This window comes from Lactuca serriola, chromosome 2 (assembly GCF_051521515.1).
Source record: "Lactuca serriola cultivar US96UC23 chromosome 2, Lser_US96UC23_V15, whole genome shotgun sequence".
Classification (NCBI taxonomy): Eukaryota; Viridiplantae; Streptophyta; class Magnoliopsida; order Asterales; family Asteraceae; genus Lactuca; species Lactuca serriola.
Window position 1 is genome coordinate 170431926 of NC_136409.1, and position 19774 is coordinate 170451699.

A 19774-nucleotide genomic window follows, 5' to 3' on the forward strand; every position below is an offset into this window, starting at 1 on the left:
GTACGCACTGCGTACGAGCGTACGCCCCACGTACCGAGGCTTCTCAGACCCCCTATAAATAGAAATGCGAGGGTTCCGGAAAAATCGCCCCATTTCTCTCATTTCTCCAACGATCTTGCCTCGTTTTCCGTGCCCGCACTACCCCGAAGCTCTGATCTTTTTGCTCAAGTCCCGAGGGTCGATTTTACTCCCGAGATTCCCGAGAAAAATCCGTTTCCCAAGACAAAACTCTGCCCGGTTTTCCATCTCGCGATCTTCAAACTTTCAAGTGAGTTCATACCCCTTAATTAACCTTTTTAAGATATTCTAAATGCTTTTATATGCTTTCAAGGGGGGGGGGGGAATACAAGTAAAACACACGAGTATTATCGTGTGTTACATAAAGAATTATTTTATATGCTTTTATATATCCAAATCACATGTGATTTATAAACTTTATAGGAAACTTTCGTATATAAAATATGTTACAATAGAATTCTATCTTTTGAAATATAAATTGTTGTAATGCATGTATAAACTAAACATTTTCTTAGATTTTATGTATACTTGTCTATCTTAGGCTCTACAAAAATCTATACTTTCATAACAAGTGATTCCTTTTCTAGGTATTTCTAAACAAACGAGACACACTTTTAGAAAACTATAATAGGTATAGTTTTACGAGGATATTGCTAACTTTTACATACTAGAAACATGATTTTCAAGAAGTCACTTTCATATACAAGAACAAACGAACATTTTAACACGTAAATCTGTTTTTATACCACGGTTTTCTGAGACATAAACTTCACGTACGTTCGAGTACACATTTCAAGTCTTGTATTATATACCAGAATCCCTTGGAGGGGGAGCATGGTGTTTGTGTATAGATCTATACGGGCTTGACAACCCGCTCCCTAACTGTTAGCTACAGTCCACCGTTTGGGGTGACAAACGTCATAACATTCCAACGCCTGAAGAACGTTGTGTATAGGCATTCCGAGTCAATAGTATGGTTATAAAACTTACATGGGGTATTAAAAATGCATTGATTTACAAGGTTTTCAAACACATTGGTTATTTCACACTTACATACATTTTAGAAACAAACATTTGTCTTGAGAGAAGGCTACTTTTATACTAGTAGAAAATATAGGATTTTCTAAACACAAACAAACAAGGACAAAACATTTCATTTTATACAAACATTGTCATTTAAATACTTATGAAACTCACCAGCTTAAATACTGATCTACTCTTTCAAAATTACTTGTATGTCCCAGGGAATCAGTAATTTCAGGTATCATTATGCTTTTGATGAAGGGATGTTGCGGCGCCAGTTTAATCTCATATTTTGACATCATATTGTAATTGGTTTTGAACATGTAACTTTTGACAAATGTAAACTTTCAATTATATATGTGATGGTTGTATTGCTTTCTTTACTATGTATTCATTTGTTACGTTACCACATGAAGTCATCCGCCCCCGAACGTTTCCGCCGTTCAAGTTTGGGGGTGTGACAGATTGGTATCAGAGCAATGTTTATAGTGAACTAAGTATATCGAACCACATAAGATATACAAACTATAAATGCTTAAGGGACTAACACTCTCTGACAAAACATTTTTCTTTTTACGCTTGAGCAGCGTTACGTTTAACTTAAATTGATAATTCATTTAAGTACAATTACATGCATACAACAAATTATTTTCATGATATCTAACTATACAACAAGTATATAGACAAGTTGACACTACGATTAAGCCTCGATATATGTAATCAGATTTTGGACAAATATAGCGTGATCAACTATATTTGCCCGAGATTGGACCAACATATATCGAGGACTGATCGTAGTAAGCAACAAGTCAAAACTTACCAAACCGTTACTAGAATCAAACACAATAATTTAAATACTATAGGAGTATTTGCTACCTAAACTAGTTTAACTTACATGTTTTGCAAGTTTCAACTTTATTCAACTCCTATAACCCTATTTCTCGTACAGTCAAATGGCTGGATTTCACCACCCCGGCGACCCCTACTTTCCCAACCAAGGCAACGGAGGATGGGTTGAGGATGATCCCGAAGAGGACGAGGAACCCATAGAAGTGGATGATGACTCCGGTACCGACTCAGAACCGGAAGTGATCGATCTACCACCCGTTCAACCTCTCGTCTTCGTAAGGAACTTTCAAGGACCGACTCCCGTCTGGGGAAGTCACCTCCATCATTGGAGCCAACAACAGAACTTACGCCCTCCCTACGGCATATGCCAGGACTTCTATGATGTCCGCGGCGGAGGTTCGGCTGATCGGGCACTCCCAGTAATGGTGGGTAAGCTAGCCAATCAGTCCTATCAGTCCGGAGTTCAAGCTAGCTGACTCCGGGATGTCAACGTGGAAGTGCAGGTTCACACTTCTGACATCCGTAGGCTGGACAAGATACAAGACAATGCTCAACTCCAAACCGAGGCATTCCAAGCGCAAATGATTGCAGCCCTTGCTGAACTGAGGGAACAACAAGCCGCTTTTGATAGGCGTCTAATGGAGTCGAAGCAATCAGATGCAGAGTCAAAGACTCAAATTTTGTTATAACTTAGGACCTCGGCTAAAAGTCTTTAAATTTCTCGAACTTTGTAATCGGAGACCCTTATAGGGGTCAAATTTTCATGATCGTTGTATCAACTTTTATATTAATATAAGTGACACTATTATTACTACGTTGAGTATTTCGTTCAAACCTTGAAAAGTCTTTGAGAAACCAAATACTTGTTTCATACATTCAGTCTTGCAAATAACTTTCATTCTTCTATTTTAAGACTCATACTAGCATCTGTTGCAATTTAGTTCATGAGACACATTAATTCTCTATTCTATGGAATTCTTATCTTTACCTTTTCAACCTATAGTTGAAGGATGCCTCCGCGTAGGAATCCAAGGCGAAACAACGGTGGGGAAGCACCTGTACCACCACCACCTCCACCACCTCAATTTGATGCTGTTATGTTCCAAGTAGCAGTCACCGCAGCGGTAGCAGCTGCCATGTCACATATCAATAACTCGAGTACTAATGGCTCGGGATCTGGCACACACCCATCCAACCATGGCGAGAGTCATGGACCACCCCGAGAATGCACCTATAAGGACTTTACTAATGCCAAGCCCCGGATGTTTTACGGATCTGGTGGTGTGTTAGCCCTGAGACAGTGGATTGAAAGGACAGAGTCAGTCTTTGAAATCTGCTCCTGTCCCGAGCACAACAAAGTCAAATTTGCAACTTTCACCCTTATTGATAGAGCTTTAACTTGGTGGAATGGCCACGTTAAAGTACTTACCCTGATAGTGGCAAACTCAATAAGCTGGGAGAGCCTAAAAGCCATGATGATGAGAGAATACTGCCCATGGGGAGAGATTCAAAAGCTCGAACATGAACTATGGACTCTCGGCATGGTTGGTACCGACATCGCAACTTATACCTACCGATTCTGCGATCTGGCAATCCTTTGCCCAGATATGATTGCTCCCGAGAGCAAGAAAATAGAAAGATACATCTGGGGACTGACGCCCCAAATACGATCAAGCGTGTTAGCTTCCAAACCTGACACCTTTGAAAGTGCTAAGGAACTGGCACAATCTCTGATTGACTACGGAGGTCATCAGAACTCAACCGTTTCTGCACCAGAACCACAGAAAGGAAACAACAACAACAACAACATCAACAACAACAATAGGAAGAGAGTATGGAATAAAGGGAAGGGTGGGTCTTCCCAAGAATCCGCAAAGAAACAACTGGTTTCAGTGAATGCTGCCACTGTACCTACTACAGTCCCTACAAATCCCTACCCCACAAAGCCTTATGTGGGTAACTTTCCAAAGTGCACCAAATGCACTTACCACCACCATGGACCTTGTCGGGAAATGCAGTGCGCCAACTGCAACAGAAAGGGACACACGGCCCGTTTTTGCAAGGACCCCGCAAAACCGATCACTCAAGTTCCCAGTGCGGGTGTAGGCGAGACTTGCTACGGTTGTGGCGAGGTGGGCCACTACAAGAGGAACTGCCTTAAGGCAGCAGGCACCGACGGTGTGGGACGAGTTTTGGCGATAGGCCACGACGAAGCTGTAGCTGACTCAACTGTAGTTGCTAGTACGTTCCTTCTCGATAATTCATATGCATGCATATTATTCGATAGTGGAGCGGAGAGAAGCTTCGTGAGTCAAAACTTTATTCATTTACTTAAACCTAAACCTAGCAAGTTAGAAAAATCATTCACTGTAGAGATGGCCAATGGAAAAACCGAAAACACTAACTGCATATACATGGGCTGTACGTTAACTTTAGACGGCCATTCTTTTCCAATCAATCTCATGCTGGTCCAAATTAAAAGTTTCGACGTCATAGTCGGCATGGATTGGTTGAGTCTTCTTCGCGCCGACATCATGTGCTTTGAGAAAGCAGTCCATCTTAATCTCCCTAACAACGAAACATTAGTTATCTACGGAGACAAATCAAGTACAAACCTTCGCATTATTTCGTGCATCCAAGCTCGAAAGTGCTTGCGGAAGGATTGTCGAGCATTCCTAGCACACATCGTTGATACAAGCCAAGAACTGAAGGACATCAAGAACATTTCAGTAGTACGCGACTTTCCCGATATCTTTCCAGAAGAACTACCAGGATTACCACCACAATGCCAAGTCGAATTCGGAATCGACTTAGTTCCAGAGGCTACCCCAGTAGCGAAGTCACCTTATCGTCTCGCACCAGCAGAGATGCAGGAACTTTCCAGTCAACTTAATGAACTCCTTCAAAAAGGATTCATAAGACCAAGTTTCTCACCTTGGGGAGCACCGGTCCTGTTTGTAAAGAAGAAGGGCGGATCGTTCCGAATGTGCATCGACTACAGAGAGCTGAACAAACTTACCGTCAAGAACCGTTATCCTCTACCCTGTATTGACGACCTATTCGGTCAACTTCAAGGAGCAAACTACTTCTCAAAGATAGATCTACGATTCGGATATCACCAATTACGAGTTCTAGAGGGGGATATTCCAAAGACAGCTTTCCGAACTCGTTATGGACACTACGAATTTGTATTGATGCCGTTCGGATTAACCAATGCACCAGCAGTATTTATGGACCTAATGAATAGGGTATGCCGTCCTTACTTGGATCAGTTCGTCATCGTCTTTATCGATGATATACTTGTCTACTCCCGAAGTGAGGAAGAGCATAGCCAGCACCTACGAAAAGTCCTAGAAACACTGTGAATGGAGAAACTCTATGCGAAGTTCTCTAAATGCGAATTTTGGATTTGAAGAGTCGAATTTTTAGGCCATGTTGTTAGCGAGAAAGGTATACACGTGGACCCCTCCAAAATTAAGGCCATCGAGAACTGGTCGACACCAAAGACACCTACAGAAATTCATCAATTTCTAGGTCTCGCTGACTACTATCGCAGATTCATAAAGAACTTCTCTAGCATTGCGAAACCTCTTACTACATTAATCCATGAAGGCATGGCCTTTGGCTGGGAAGCGAAACAAGAGAAGGCATTCCAGACGCTAAAACAGGCCTTGTGCACCGCACCGATACTATCCCTCCCCGAAGGGATAGAAGACTTCGTAGTGTATTGTGATGCGTCAAATCAAGGACTTGGTTGTGTTCTTATGCAGAGAGGGAAGGTTATTGCTTATGCCTCCCGACAGCTTAAGACACACGAAGTGAACTATACGACACACGATCTTGAGTTAAGAGCAGTGGTATTTGCTCTAAAGATCTGGAGACACTACTTATACGGAACAAAGAGTACTATTTTCACCGATCACAAGAGCCTTCAACACATTTTCGATCAGAAGGAACTCAACATGCGACAACGACTATGGGTTGAGTTACTAAATGACTACGAATGCGAAATTCGTTATCATCCTGGCAAGGCCAACGTGGTAGCTGACGCCCTCAGTCGAAAGGAATACACTGGTCGGAGGGTCAAATCTCTGACTATGACTATCCATTCCCACTTATCCACACAAATTAAGGCGGCACAAATGGAAGCTTTGCAACCTGAAAATGTGGCGGGTGAATCCCTGCGAGGAATGGAAAAGAATCTAGAAGTCAAGGGTGGCGGAGCCTACTATCTCATGGACCGAATCTGGACCCTGAAACATGGTGGTTTCAGAAACGTAGTCATGACCGAAGCACACAACTCAAGATATTCCATTCACCCAGGTTCAGATAAAATGTATCTGGATCTTAAGAAACTGTACTGGTGGCCTAACATGAAAGCAGAAATTGCTACCTTCGTAATTAAATGCCTTACTTGCGCTACGGTTAAGGTCGAGTACCAGAAACCGTCAGGATTACTACAACAACCGGAGATACCAGAATGGAAATGGGAGCGGATTACTATGGACTTCATAACCAAGTTACCCAAGACGACGAGTGGACTCGATACCATATGGGTCATCGTCGACAGATTAACCAAATCCGCACATTTCCTACCCATCAAGGAGACTGACAAAATGGAAAAGCTTACAAGAACTTACTTAAGGGAAGTAGTGCGACTGCATGGTGTTCCGATATCCATTATCTCCGATAGAGATAGTAGATTCACTTCAAGATTTTGGCAGTCACTACAAAGTTCCCTGGGGACTAGGCTAGACATGAGTACAGCCTACCACCCACAAATAGACGGGCAAAGAGAGAGAACGATACAAACTTTAGAAGATATGCTGAGAGCCTGTGTGATTGACTTTGGAAAGGCATGGGATATCCATTTACCCCTTGTAGAATTTTCATAAAACAATAGTTATCATACAAGCATAAAGGTTGCTCCGTTTGAAGCCCTCTATGGTCGAAAGTGCAGATCCCCTCTGTGCTGGACTGAAGTTGGCGATACCCAGTTAGCTAGAGGAAGAGTTCCTGAAAGCACTCTCACCGGTCCGGAAATCATACGAGAAATGACAGAGAAGATCGTTCAGATTCGTGAGCGATTGAAAGCCTCTAGAGACCGACAGAAAAGCTACGCTGACCAAAGGAGGAAACCTTTGGAATTCCAGGTAGGAGACCACGTTTTATTAAAGTTCTCACCGTGGAAGGGTTTAATACGCTTTGGAAAGCGTGGGAAACTAAATCCAAGATACATAGGGCCTTTCGAGATTCTTGCCAGAATCGGCCCTGTGGCTTACAAGCTTAACCTACCGCGTGAACTTAGTAACATACATCCAACCTTCCACGTCTCGAACTTGAAAAAGTGAATGTCCGATGAGACTCTTGTTATTCCACTCGACAAGATCGAGATCAACAATAGCCTCAACTTTGTGGAAGAACTAGTAGAAATCATGGACCGAGAGGTCAAACAAACAAAACAAAGTCGCATACCCATCGTGAAGGTTCGCTGGAACGCCAAGCGGGGACCTGAATTCACATGGGAACACGAAGATCAGATGAAAACAAAGTACCCTCATCTCTTTCATGTTCACTAGTATCTTTACTACTTTAAATTTCGGGACGAAATTCCCTCTAACGGGGGGATGATGTGACAACCCGATATTTCAACTCTTTGTAATGACCTAAAAAGTCAAGTATTGTAACCACTTTTGAGTTAATAAAAATTAACTTTGATAATAAAATGTCCAAAAAGTTCTATTTAAATTCCGTCTATGTTTAAATGTCATTAAACCATGATCGTACGTAAAAAGAACGCCCAAATCCGGCTTCGTATATTGAAGTTAAGATTTTTCCAAGCAAACAACTAAAAACTCGATTCGGAGATCGAGCGACATTTGGCCGGAATGACCTAAACGAGAATCGAAGGTCTCGACAATGGTATTTCAGCGGTGAAAAGTTTGGCAAAAACCGACGTCAGATAACGAAGTTATGAATTTTTAAAGAAATTCCTTAATCACGTCATTTTATAATTAAATAATAAAAATAATTTCGGAATTTGCCAACGGAGTCTAAACGAAAGTTGTAGAGCGTAGTCTCACCTACGCGTGGATATAAAGACCATCAAAAACGGAGTTCGTATGAAGAAGATATGATTTTTTGAAGTTTATTAAATAAATTATATATAAATTTAATTCAAAAATCCGGTAATATCCGAAGGAGGAGTCAGCGTCCTCATCCGAGTTACGCGCTGCGTAACCCCGTACGCCCCGCGTACCTGAGGGCCTTGGTCTCGGTCCGTCCACGTCGCCCCTATGCGAGCTATCCCCTTTCCGTCCCATCCGAAGCCGAGGCAGTCGAGGACTCGGTCATGCATGACGTATGAGTACGCGCTGCGTACGAGCGTACGCCCCGCGTACCGAGGCTTCTAAGGCCCCCTATAAATAGAAATGCGAGGGTTCCGGAAAAATCACCCCATTTCTCCCACGATCTTGCCTCGTTTTCCGTGCCCGCACTACCCCGAAGCTCTGGCCTTTTGCTCAAGTCCCGAGGGTCGATTTTACTCCCGAGATTCCCGAGAATCCCGAAAAAAATCCGTTTCCCCAGACGAAACTCTGCCCGGTTTTCCATCTCGCTATCTTCAAACTTTCAAGTGAGTTCATACCCCTTAATTAACCATTTTAAGATATTCTAAATGCTTTTATATGCTTTCAAGGTGGGGGGGGGGGGGGGGGGGGAATACAAGTAAAAGACACGAGTATTATCGTGTGTTACATAAAGAATTATTTTATATGCTTTTATATATCCAAATCACATGTGATTTATAAACTTTATAGGAAACTTTCGTATATAAAATATGTTACAATAGAATTCTATCTTTTGAAATATAAATTGTTGTAATGCATGTATAAACTAAACATTTTCTTAGATTTTATGTATACTTGTCTATCTTAGGCTCTACAAAAATCTATACTTTCATAACAAGTGATTCCTTTTCTAGGTATTTCTAAACAAACGAGACACACTTTTAGAAAACTATAATAGGTATAGTTTTACGAGGATATTGCTAACTTTTACATACTAGAAACATGATTTTCAAGAAGTCACTTTCATATACAAGAACAAACGAACATTTTAACACGTAAATCTGTTTTTATACCACGGTTTTCTGAGACATAAACTTCACGTACGTTCGAGTACACATTTCAAGTCCTGTATTATATACCAGAATCCCTTGGAGGGGGAGCATGGTGTTTGTGTATAGATCTATACGGGCTTGACAACCCGCGCCCTGACTGTTAGCTACAGTCCACCGTTTGGGGTGACAAACGTCATAACATTCCAACGCCTGAAGAACGTTGTGTATAGGCATTCCGAGTCAATAGTATGGTTATAAAACTCACATGGGGTATTAAAAATGCATTGATTTACAAGGTTTTCAAACACATTGGTTATTTCACACTTACATGCGTTTTAGAAACAAACATTTGTCTTGAGAGAAGGCTACTTTTATACTAGTAGAAAATATAGGATTTTCTAAACACAAACAAACAAAGACAAAACATTTCATTGTATACAAACATTGTCATTTAAATACTTATGAAACTCACCAGCTTAAATGCTGATCTACTCTTTCAAAATTACTTGTATGTCCCAGGGAATTAGTAATTTCAGGTATCATTATGCTTTTGATGAAGGGATGTTGCGGCGCCAGTTTAATCTCATATTTTGACATCATATTGTAATTGGTTTTGAACATGTAACTTTTGACAAATGTAAACTTTCAATTATATATGTGATGGTTGTATTGCTTTCTTTACTATGTATTCATTTGTTACGTTACCACATGAAGTCATCCGCCCCCGAACGTTTCCGCCGTTCAGGTTTGGGGGTGTGACACAAGTTGCCAAAGACAATGGGTGGACTCGATACCATATGGGTCATCGTCGACAGATTGACCAAATCCGCGCATTTTCTACCAATCAAGGAGACTGACTAGATGGAAAGTCTTACAAGAACTTACATAAGGGAAATAGTACGGCTGCATGGTGTTCCAACATCCATTATCTCCGATAGAGATAGTAGATTCACTTCAAGGTTCTGGCAGTCACTACAAAGTTCTTTGGGACTAGGTTGGACATGAGTACAGCCTACCATCCACAAACAGACGGGCAAAGTGAGAGAACGATACAAACTTTGGAAGATATGCTGAGAGCCTGTTTGATTGACTTTAGAAAGGCATGGGATATCCATTTACCCCTTATCGAATTTTCATACAACAATAGTTATCATACGAGCATAAAGGTTGCTCCATTTGAAGCCCTCTATGGCCGTAAGTGCAGGTCCCTTCTGTGCTGGGCTGAAGTTGGCGACACACAGTTAGCTAAAGGACGAGTTCCTGAAAGCACTCTCACCTGTCCAAAAATCATACGAGAAACGACATAGAAGATCGTTCAGATTCGTGAACGGTTGAAAGCCTCTAGAGACCGAAAGAAAAGCTACGCTGACCAAAGGAGTAAACCTTTGAATTTCCAGGTAGGAGACCGCGTTCTATTGAAGGTCTCACCTTGGAAAGGCTTGATACGCTTTGGAAAGCGTGGAAAGCTAAATCCAAGATACGTAGGGCCTTTCGAGATTCTCGCCAGAATCGGCCCTGTAGCTTACAAACTCAATCTACCACGTGAACTTAGTAACATACATCCAAACTTCTGTTGGATTAGTGTCTACGTCCATAACTATTTTGGTATGTACTTGACATGATGAAATATGGAGAAAGAGAGGAGTAATTATGATTTATTAATATATTATGAGAATAATATATTAAAGGAGAAATCATATTGTTTAATTAATATTAGTCAAGAATTAATAATAATTAATTTTGTGGCTAAAAGATATTAATTAAATAAAGGGGACAAGAACTGTCAATTATGTGATTGTTAAATATTGGGCTAATGGACTCCATAAAGGATGGAGTGGACGAATTCTATGGGGAAACCCATTAGAAATCGTCCAAGGCCTCTAAGGAGGGAGTCCATGGGTTGCTTAGGGCCTAAGCAATCAAATTAGGGTTTCCTTGTTAGATAACCCTAATAACCTCACTATTTAAGGATCCCTAGAGCACCAAAAACGTGGTGAAGAGTTTCCTTATGGTTTCTACACGTTTTTGGGTGCCTCCTCTCTAATCATTCTTCATCCTCTTGCTCTTGGTGTTTGTGAGCCATTAGAAGAGTGACACTTTTGACTCTAAGCTTTCTAAAGCCGTTACAAGGAGGATTTGAGATTGTTATTGCTACATAACAATCAATGTAAGATCTAAACCCCATTCTTATGTTAATATGATTAATTTTATGCTAGAACTAGGGTTTATAGCTTTGGATATTCAATTGCATGTTCATTAGACAAACTAGATCCAAAAGCTATTAGGGTTTGGATGTACACCATAGGAATGATGTTTTGCTCATAACCCATCAATGGTATCACAGCCATGGCTGTTTGTTTGATGTATTTGATGCTATTGTGAATTATCCTTTCTTAAAATTTGAAATTTAGGATTTCTGGGGGCTAAACTCGCCGAGTCCATAGATGAACTAGCCGAGTTCATGGTGAACGCGCTGAGTCCATGCCTGACTCGACGAGTAGCTGGTCAGAAAGAGGGAAAATCGGGATTTTGTGCTATTTTGGCTTAGGATTATTACCAAAAAACGTTTTTGATGAATAAAATCCGGTTTTTATTGATTTTGGGTGAATATCCTTACCAAAATAGAAGATAATTACCAATTAATCAAATATTTGTTTCCTTATATGATTAGAATAAATTGTTTGAATTATTTGGTGAATTATCTTGCAAGAATTTGGACTAGGTCAAATTAGATAACCACCAATTAATTGTTAATTGCCTTATTTGAATTTCGTGATCTAGAATATTCTTGACAAAGTTTGGAAAAGTTTCAAATTAATCCCTTTAGGTTTTATAATTTAAATTTGAACTTAAAAGTTTTGTTTTTGAAATTTAAACAAGTTAAACCCTAATGTTTTGATATGTTTCAAAACTTGCCCTCGAGTTTTGGAATTTAAAAGTTGATTAAAAGTTTAATTTAGAAATGTTAAATTCTAAAACCCTAGTATTGTTTTGAAAAGTTCAAATCACACCCTTATGGTTTAATTAATTAATTAAGGTGTATAATTAAAAGAGATTTAATAAATCCATAAAGTTTTGGTTTATATTTAATTAAATTAAAAGTATAATTTATTAAATTAGACCACCTAGTATTTTAAAAGTGTAAAATACACCCTATACTATATATAACATTAAAAGTCTAGTATTATATATGTATGCGTAAACAGTCAGTCTTACCGTTAGTAGGCCTCATTCACGAAGCTGTTCTATAAGGGGTGTTTAAGGAAATTGCCTATAAAATGGCGATTGAATGGGTATCCACTCTTACCCACCGCACTCTTGACTAGTGGAGGGTCGTTAGCCGAACGGGTAGGATAGAACAGAAACCTTCCATTATAAGTATAATGAAGTACAAAAGTAACTAAATGCTTTTACAAAATTCTCAATCTTAGTTACTTTAGGCAAAAGTGAATCGATGCAATTCCATGAAATTACACTTTGTTCCCTTGCGAAGACGTTAGTGGAGCGTGTGTGGTTAACCGGCACACTAAATGGTTCTAAGAAAATGTAGCAAAGGGTGACTCATTGTATGTCATAGTTCGGTGGAGCGTGTGTGGTTAACCGGCACATCAGATAGGTGACTGTAACATTGGGGGCACCATGTAAGTTTGCATGGTTATTCACACCGTGTTTTGTGATCCTCGGCATCCCAGTCACAAATCGAGGGGCATATCGAGATTTAAACATTCCATTGAAAAGTTCAATGAATCTCAAAAAATCTAGGAATTTTCGATCGATTTAAAACCTAAATTTCTTTTTCGTTTTTCATGGTGGAAATTGGTAAATCGTCATTTACCTACCTTCAAATATTTTGCAACTGGATTACGGCATCCCTCTTATAGGTTGTAGAGTATTGTGCTAGGTCCTAGCCTTAATATCTCATTTAGGTGATTTATTAAGGACTCAATCATCAACTTAACTTGAATTTTCTCCCGTTTTGTAGATGTCAAAGTATGACAACTATGGTCTTCCCAAATCCCGTGGAACAAACTTTTCACATGAAGATGATATTCCACGATTCGATCGAGGAGCACGAGATCATGCTTCACTTCCTCCACCTCGTCCTATTGTTCTCCCTAACCCACAAGTTCAAAAGATTGAAAAGTTCAAACTCACTCAATCCCTTTTGGCAAGTAAACATGAAGAAGGAAAGTCAGTGTGTGCACACGTCCTAGAGATGAAGTCACACATTGATAGGTTAAGAATGTTGGGATCTGTTGTCTGTGAGGAGCTGGCTGTTGACTGGGTTCTTCAGTCACTTCCTGACTCATATAGTGAGTTTGTAAGAGAGTACTGTATGATGAACCATGACGTAACCCTCATCGATCTCACCTATATGCATATTGCTGCTGAATCAGCAATGATTTGGCGCACTGGAAAAGCAAAGTTTATTGGTGAATATGCCTTCCAGACCTCTATGGATATAGGAAATGGCAACGAAAGGCATACCATGATCGAAAAGTTTGATCATAAGAGAAAGGAAAAGTCAGAAGTAGTTCCGTGTGCTGTTCCAAAAGGGTCAATTTGCTTTTATTTCCAAGAAAATGGGCATTGGAGACGAAGCTGCCCTATTTACCTAAGAGATCTAAGAGATGGGAGAGTCAAAACATATGGCTCTACTTTAGGTAAAATCCATTAACTAAATCTTTTAAGTTCCTATTCTAGATCTTAATACATGATGTGATAAGATTACATTTCGATGTTTTGTAGGATCAAAGAAAAGAGAGGAAGGTTAAGGAAAGAAGTGAGCAGAATCTAATCGTGAAGAAATGGATTTCGATCGCATTACTTGAAGATTAGAATCTTGAGCTACTACTTGGAGTTAGAATAAGATTGCTAAGAAATATGTATTAACATAGTTTTTCAATTGAATTGCATTGTAAGGACAAATTTTTCCGCAATAAAATAAATTTTGATTTTATATTATTTATTTATCCTTGCAATGACGTGTATGAAAAATTAATGTTTGTAAGTTTCTATTATTAGCAATAATGGATTTGATTCTTAATTATGTTATTTGTGGAAATGTCAAGAATTTACCAAATAGGTAAAGTTTATCATCGCCCAAGTTTCAGTTGAACAGAAACTTGGAATCATACAACTTGGTTGCATGATGAATGAGAAATTTCATATTTGGAAAATAGACTAATTCGTTGACAATGTGTCAAGTAAAGGACTAGGAGATCGAGTACACAAAGTTGTGTGTTGATCAAGTCCACCACAAGAGTAACAAAGATATTCGTCATGATTTACTAAGGTTAAGTAAATATGATTATACTTATGAGACTAAGTGTAATTCTCAGTTGATTGAAAGAGTTTCAATAAATAGCAGAATGAATAAAGAAGAATCAAGTAGGCAGAAAGATAAAAGTTTCTCTATTCTAAGAAGAAGGGAGAGTATCTTTTATTATGTTTTATGATAGATCTTAATGATTAAGAACCATATCTCAATTGATCCTCTAAGTGAGTCTTAGTGCAATTGTATGTCTAAGAAGAGGAATCAAGAATTGAAGAAATGGTTAAATCAAGAAGTCAATCATACTTCGTTCCAAAAACAAGTCTCAGAGTTAAGATTGTGAATTGAGTGACAAGTTTCAAGAAGTGTTTTGTCTTGATAAAAGATACACTAACTCTTGAATATTTGTTTGGCAAGAAATGTTTATTGACAAGAGAATCTTATATGTCAAGGAGTCAGTGGGAGTCTCAATGGTCTTGAAAGGTTTCAAGAACAAATCAAGAATAAACCTTATCGATCATCACTAGCACACGACTTGAGGTTTACAACCTATCGTGTTGACACTATTTTGTTTCTATGCCATTCCAATTGAGTTAATTATGCATGTGAGTTCTATGAGTTCTCATTTGAATGCATAAAAGGCAAGCACCTTGATCAATGAAAAGTACATTGATAGGAAAGGGTGAGCTGCTTAACTACTTGGAAGACATGGTGGGCACTCGTGTTACCATAAGGCAAGAAATCAAGATTGAGAAAGTTCGGTCCATATGAGTTTGGATTTGTCGCAAACTTTGGTTTTGAAAAATTCGCATGGATAGGAACATATACACCATTAAAATCTAAGTGTCATAAGATTTCCTCCTTCATTAGAATGACTGTGAGGAAATGCTTTCACTAAGAGAGATTTTAAGAAGATGGTAATTGTGAAATTGTATTCTCGAATTCGATTATGGTTACGGTATCCCTTTCCATAATTCGAATTGTGAGATTTGGCAATTATTCTGAATTGTTTAGACACACATATGAGTTATCTAAGGCAAAGGTGTATAAGTTTAAGAAGCTTTGATAAAGGATTATTAAAGCATTAGGTATTAGAAATATGAACTTTAGAAATTCAATAAGTATTGTTTTTTAGAAGTTCAGTTGTTTTCTAAAACATGTCAAAGCTAGTGGGAGCATAAGTGTTATGCTTATATGATAATAATCATCATGATAGTGGGAGCATAAATGTTGTGCTTGTATGATTATTAGGGCAAGTATTGCAAGTTAGAAATATTAATTATAGAAAACAAGAGTTATACTTTGCAAAGTCGTAAGGGTTGAATAGTTGTTTTTCTATAATTAAGGAAGAGAATATTATACTTCATTTCAAAATCTAAAGCTTAGATTGAGAAATTTTAATAAATTTAGTCAAATGATACATAGTATGTTCTTAAATTTCGATTATGATTACGGTATCTCTCTTCATAGTTCGAATTATAAGAACGAGACACATAAAATATTATGGCAGAAGATTGATAAAGTATCATATCTTTATGTAAGACATTATGCATTGATTGTCAGTTCTATTATATTTGACAATTCTAAAATTTTCCAAATGTCTAACGCATTTAGAGGGAAAAAGGACTAGAATCAGTTTTGACTAAAATAATTAAACAACTATCAAAGGACGTTTCGAAAGCTCGCTGAGGATTGGTCGCTTGTGAGTAGTTGGAAGTATGGTATTGGATGCACCATATCGACACTATTATGAATAAATAAGATTCTATTAAGAATGAATTGTCATATGGCAAATATGAAAATCTTTTATCTAGATTAGAAACTTTTATGCAAGAAGGATGTTCAAAGGAATGTACTTTGAGTGAGAGACATCATATCTATAGAATTGTTTCTGATAGAGATTGGCCAAGTCTAGATGATTTTGAGCTATGAATTTACGAAAGAATCATTGCATAAAATGTTAGAATCTAACATAAGTAACAAGAATTTGATATTCTTATACTTATGATAAGGATTGGGAGTTTTGAAATGAGTATGTTTGGAAATGTGTTCATTTGATATATTTCACAAAGTAAGGACCGTAGGTAAACATTGTGTGCATGTTGAGAGCATGGGACGAGTGTAATAATAATTCAAGTAAGAAGTTGATTACCCGAAACAACAAATAATGAGTAATCAATATGGTGATTAAATAAAATGTTTTATTTATACCCAGAGTTTGGGGCCATATGGGATTAGTATTATTCTTGTGTTTCACTTTGCATGTTTTGACTCCCTGAATAATTAAATTGGTTCAGAACAATCAAGTTATTCGAACGGACCACAGTCGTTCATATTTTGGAAGTAGCTATGAATGAAGACTGTTGTGAATTGGTGTGTGGATTGTCGAAAGTATATTAGACATAAGGAAATGTTTGTTGCAACGTTCACGAGTGCTTATGAATATGATTTGAGCATTGGATTAAACCCACGCTCACTTGGATCACTTCATGGGCTTTATCACGAGTGATTGGTGAGACGATAGTATCTTATATTCTTGAAACTGAGATGTGTGAGTTGTATCTTGCGAGTCGGTTATACATTGATAATATGTAAACACACCAGTAACTTGGTGTTATAAAACATATTTTTGTGTGTGATTCGGTGAGTGAGTGCAAGAAAGCATTGAATCAAAGTTTATCTGTTTCTTTTATCCAAAGTGGGATAAAAGCGATATCTGTGGGCCCCTGGATGATTTAGTGATGGCACCTAAGCGCTTGGCCAAGCCGTGACTAATTTGATGTGTTCAATTGTAGTCTGTTGTCAGTCGTCATAAATCGGAAATTGGGAAACAACAAATAGATGAGAGAATGATTTAAATCCATGTCTCAGTCTATACGATATCTAGAATGGAGGAATATATGATCCCTTGTCTAAAGGACACGTTTATGATAGGATCAGAGTTGACAGCGGTTTTTTGAAAGCTACGATTGCAGATCAGGATCTGAAGTCATACGTAGAATAGTTATTAGACTTATCCAAGTGGGAGACTATTGGATTAGTGTCTAAGTCCATAACTATTTTGGTATGTACTTGACCCGATGGTGCATGGTCCTTTTGGGTTGCCTTCACCAAAGCAACTTGACATGATGAAATATGGAGAAAGAGAGGAGTAATTATGATTTATTAATATATTATGAGAATAATATATTAAATGAGAAATCATATTGTTTAATTAATATTAGCCAAGAATTAATAAGAATTAATTTTGTGGCTAAAAGATATTAATTAAATAAAGGGGACTAGAACTGTCAATTGTGTGATAGTTGAATATTGGGCTAATGGGCTCCATAAAGGATGGAGTGGATGAATTCTGTGGTGAAACCCATTAGAAATCGTCCAAGGTCTCTAAGGAGGGATTCCTTGGGTTACTTAGGGCCTAAGCAATCAAATTAGGGTTTCCTTGTTAGATAACCCTAATAGCCTCACTATTTAAGGATCCCTAGAGCACCAAAAACGTGGTGAAGAGTTTCCTTAGGGTTTCTACACGTTTTTGGGTGCCTCCTCTCTAATAATTCTTCATCCTCTTGCTCTTGGTGTTTGTGAGCCATTAGAGGAGTCACACTTGTGACTCTAAGCTTTCTAAAGCCGTTACAAGGAGGATTTGAGATTGTTATTGCTACATAACAATCAAGGTAAGATCTAAACCCCATTCTTATGTTAATATGATTAATTGTATGCTAGAACTAGGGTTTATAGCTTTGGATATTCAATTGCATGTTCATTAGACAAACTAGATCCAAAAGCTATTAGGGTTTTCATGTACACCATAGGAATGATGTTTTGCTCATAACCCATCAACTTCCACGTCTCGAACTTGAAAAAGTGTCTGTCCGATGAGACTCTTGTTATTCCACTCGATGAGATCGAGATCAACGAGAGCCTCAACTCCGTGGAAGAACCGGTAGAAATCATGGACGAGAGGTCAAACAAACGAAACAAAGTCGCATACCTATCGTGAAGGTTCGCTAGAACGCCAAGCGAGGACCTGAATTCACATGGGAACGTGAAGATCAGATGAAACAAAAGTACCCACTTCTTTTTCCCTGATTCACAAGTATCTTTCTTACTTTAAATTTCGGGACGAAATTTCCTCACACGGGGGGATGATGTGACAACCAGATATTTCAACACTATGTAATGACCTAAAAAGTCAAGTCTTGTAACCACTTTTGATATAATGAAATTAACTTCAAAAATAGAATGTTCAAAAGTCTCTATTTGGTTACTTACTATGTTAGATATCATTAAACTGTGATCGTACATAAAAAGAACTTCCAAATCTGACTTCGTATAAGGAAGTTCTGATTTTTCCAAGTTCGGCATAGCGACAGACAAATAAAAACTCGAAACAGAGATCGGGCGACTTTTGGCCGGAATGACCTAAATGAGAATCGAAGGTCTCGAAAATGGTTTTTCAAAGGTAAAAAGTCTGGCAAGCACAGACGTCGGATAATGAAGTTATGGATTTCTAATGAAGTTTTCTTACCCCGAATTTTAAAAATAAATAATAAAAATAATTTCAAAATTTTCCAACGGAGTCTAAACGAAAGTTGTAGAGCGTAGTCTAACCTACGCGTGGATATAAAGAACATTGAAAACGGAGTTCGTATGAAGAAGATATGAATTTTTGAAGTTTACTAAATAATAAAAATTTAAATTTAAATTAAATTTCAGTATTATCTGAAGGAGGAGTCACTGGGCCAATCCGAGTTACGCCCAGCGTACTCGAGGACTAGGCCTCGGATCGTCCACGTCGCCCCCTATGCGAGGCTATGCCCCGTCCCATCCGAGCTTCGAGGCAGTCGAGGATGCGGTCACGCATGACGCACGCGTACGCCGAGCGTACCGAGGCGGTTCCCAGCCCCTATAAAAGGGATGCGAGGGTTCCGAAGAAAATACTCATTTCCTCTCATCTTTCTGGCGTTTTTGGCTCGTTTCCCGTGCACGTGACATCCCAAAGCCCCGGTTTCCATACTGAAGCCCCGAGGGTCGTTTGTGCTCTCGAGAATCCCGAGAAAATCTGCTTTCTCGAGTCGAAGTTCTGCTCGGTTTTCATCTCGCCTTCTTCGATCTTTCAAGTGAGTTCATACCCCTATAATCCACACTTTTAAATGTTTTATAAAAGCTTTTATATGCTTTTAAGGGGGGAATACAAGTAAAACACACGATTAGTATCGTGTGTTATATAAATATTCATTATACACTTTTTATCAATTGAATCATATGTGAATCATAACTATTATAGGGAAACTTTCGTATGCAAAATATATCACCATAACATCTTGTCTTTTGAAATGAAAAATGTTGTTTTATATATATATATATATATATATATATATATATATATATATATATATATATATATATATATATATATATATATATATATATAATCAAACACTCTGCTTATACTATATGTATATGTGTCCATCTTTGGCACTACAAAA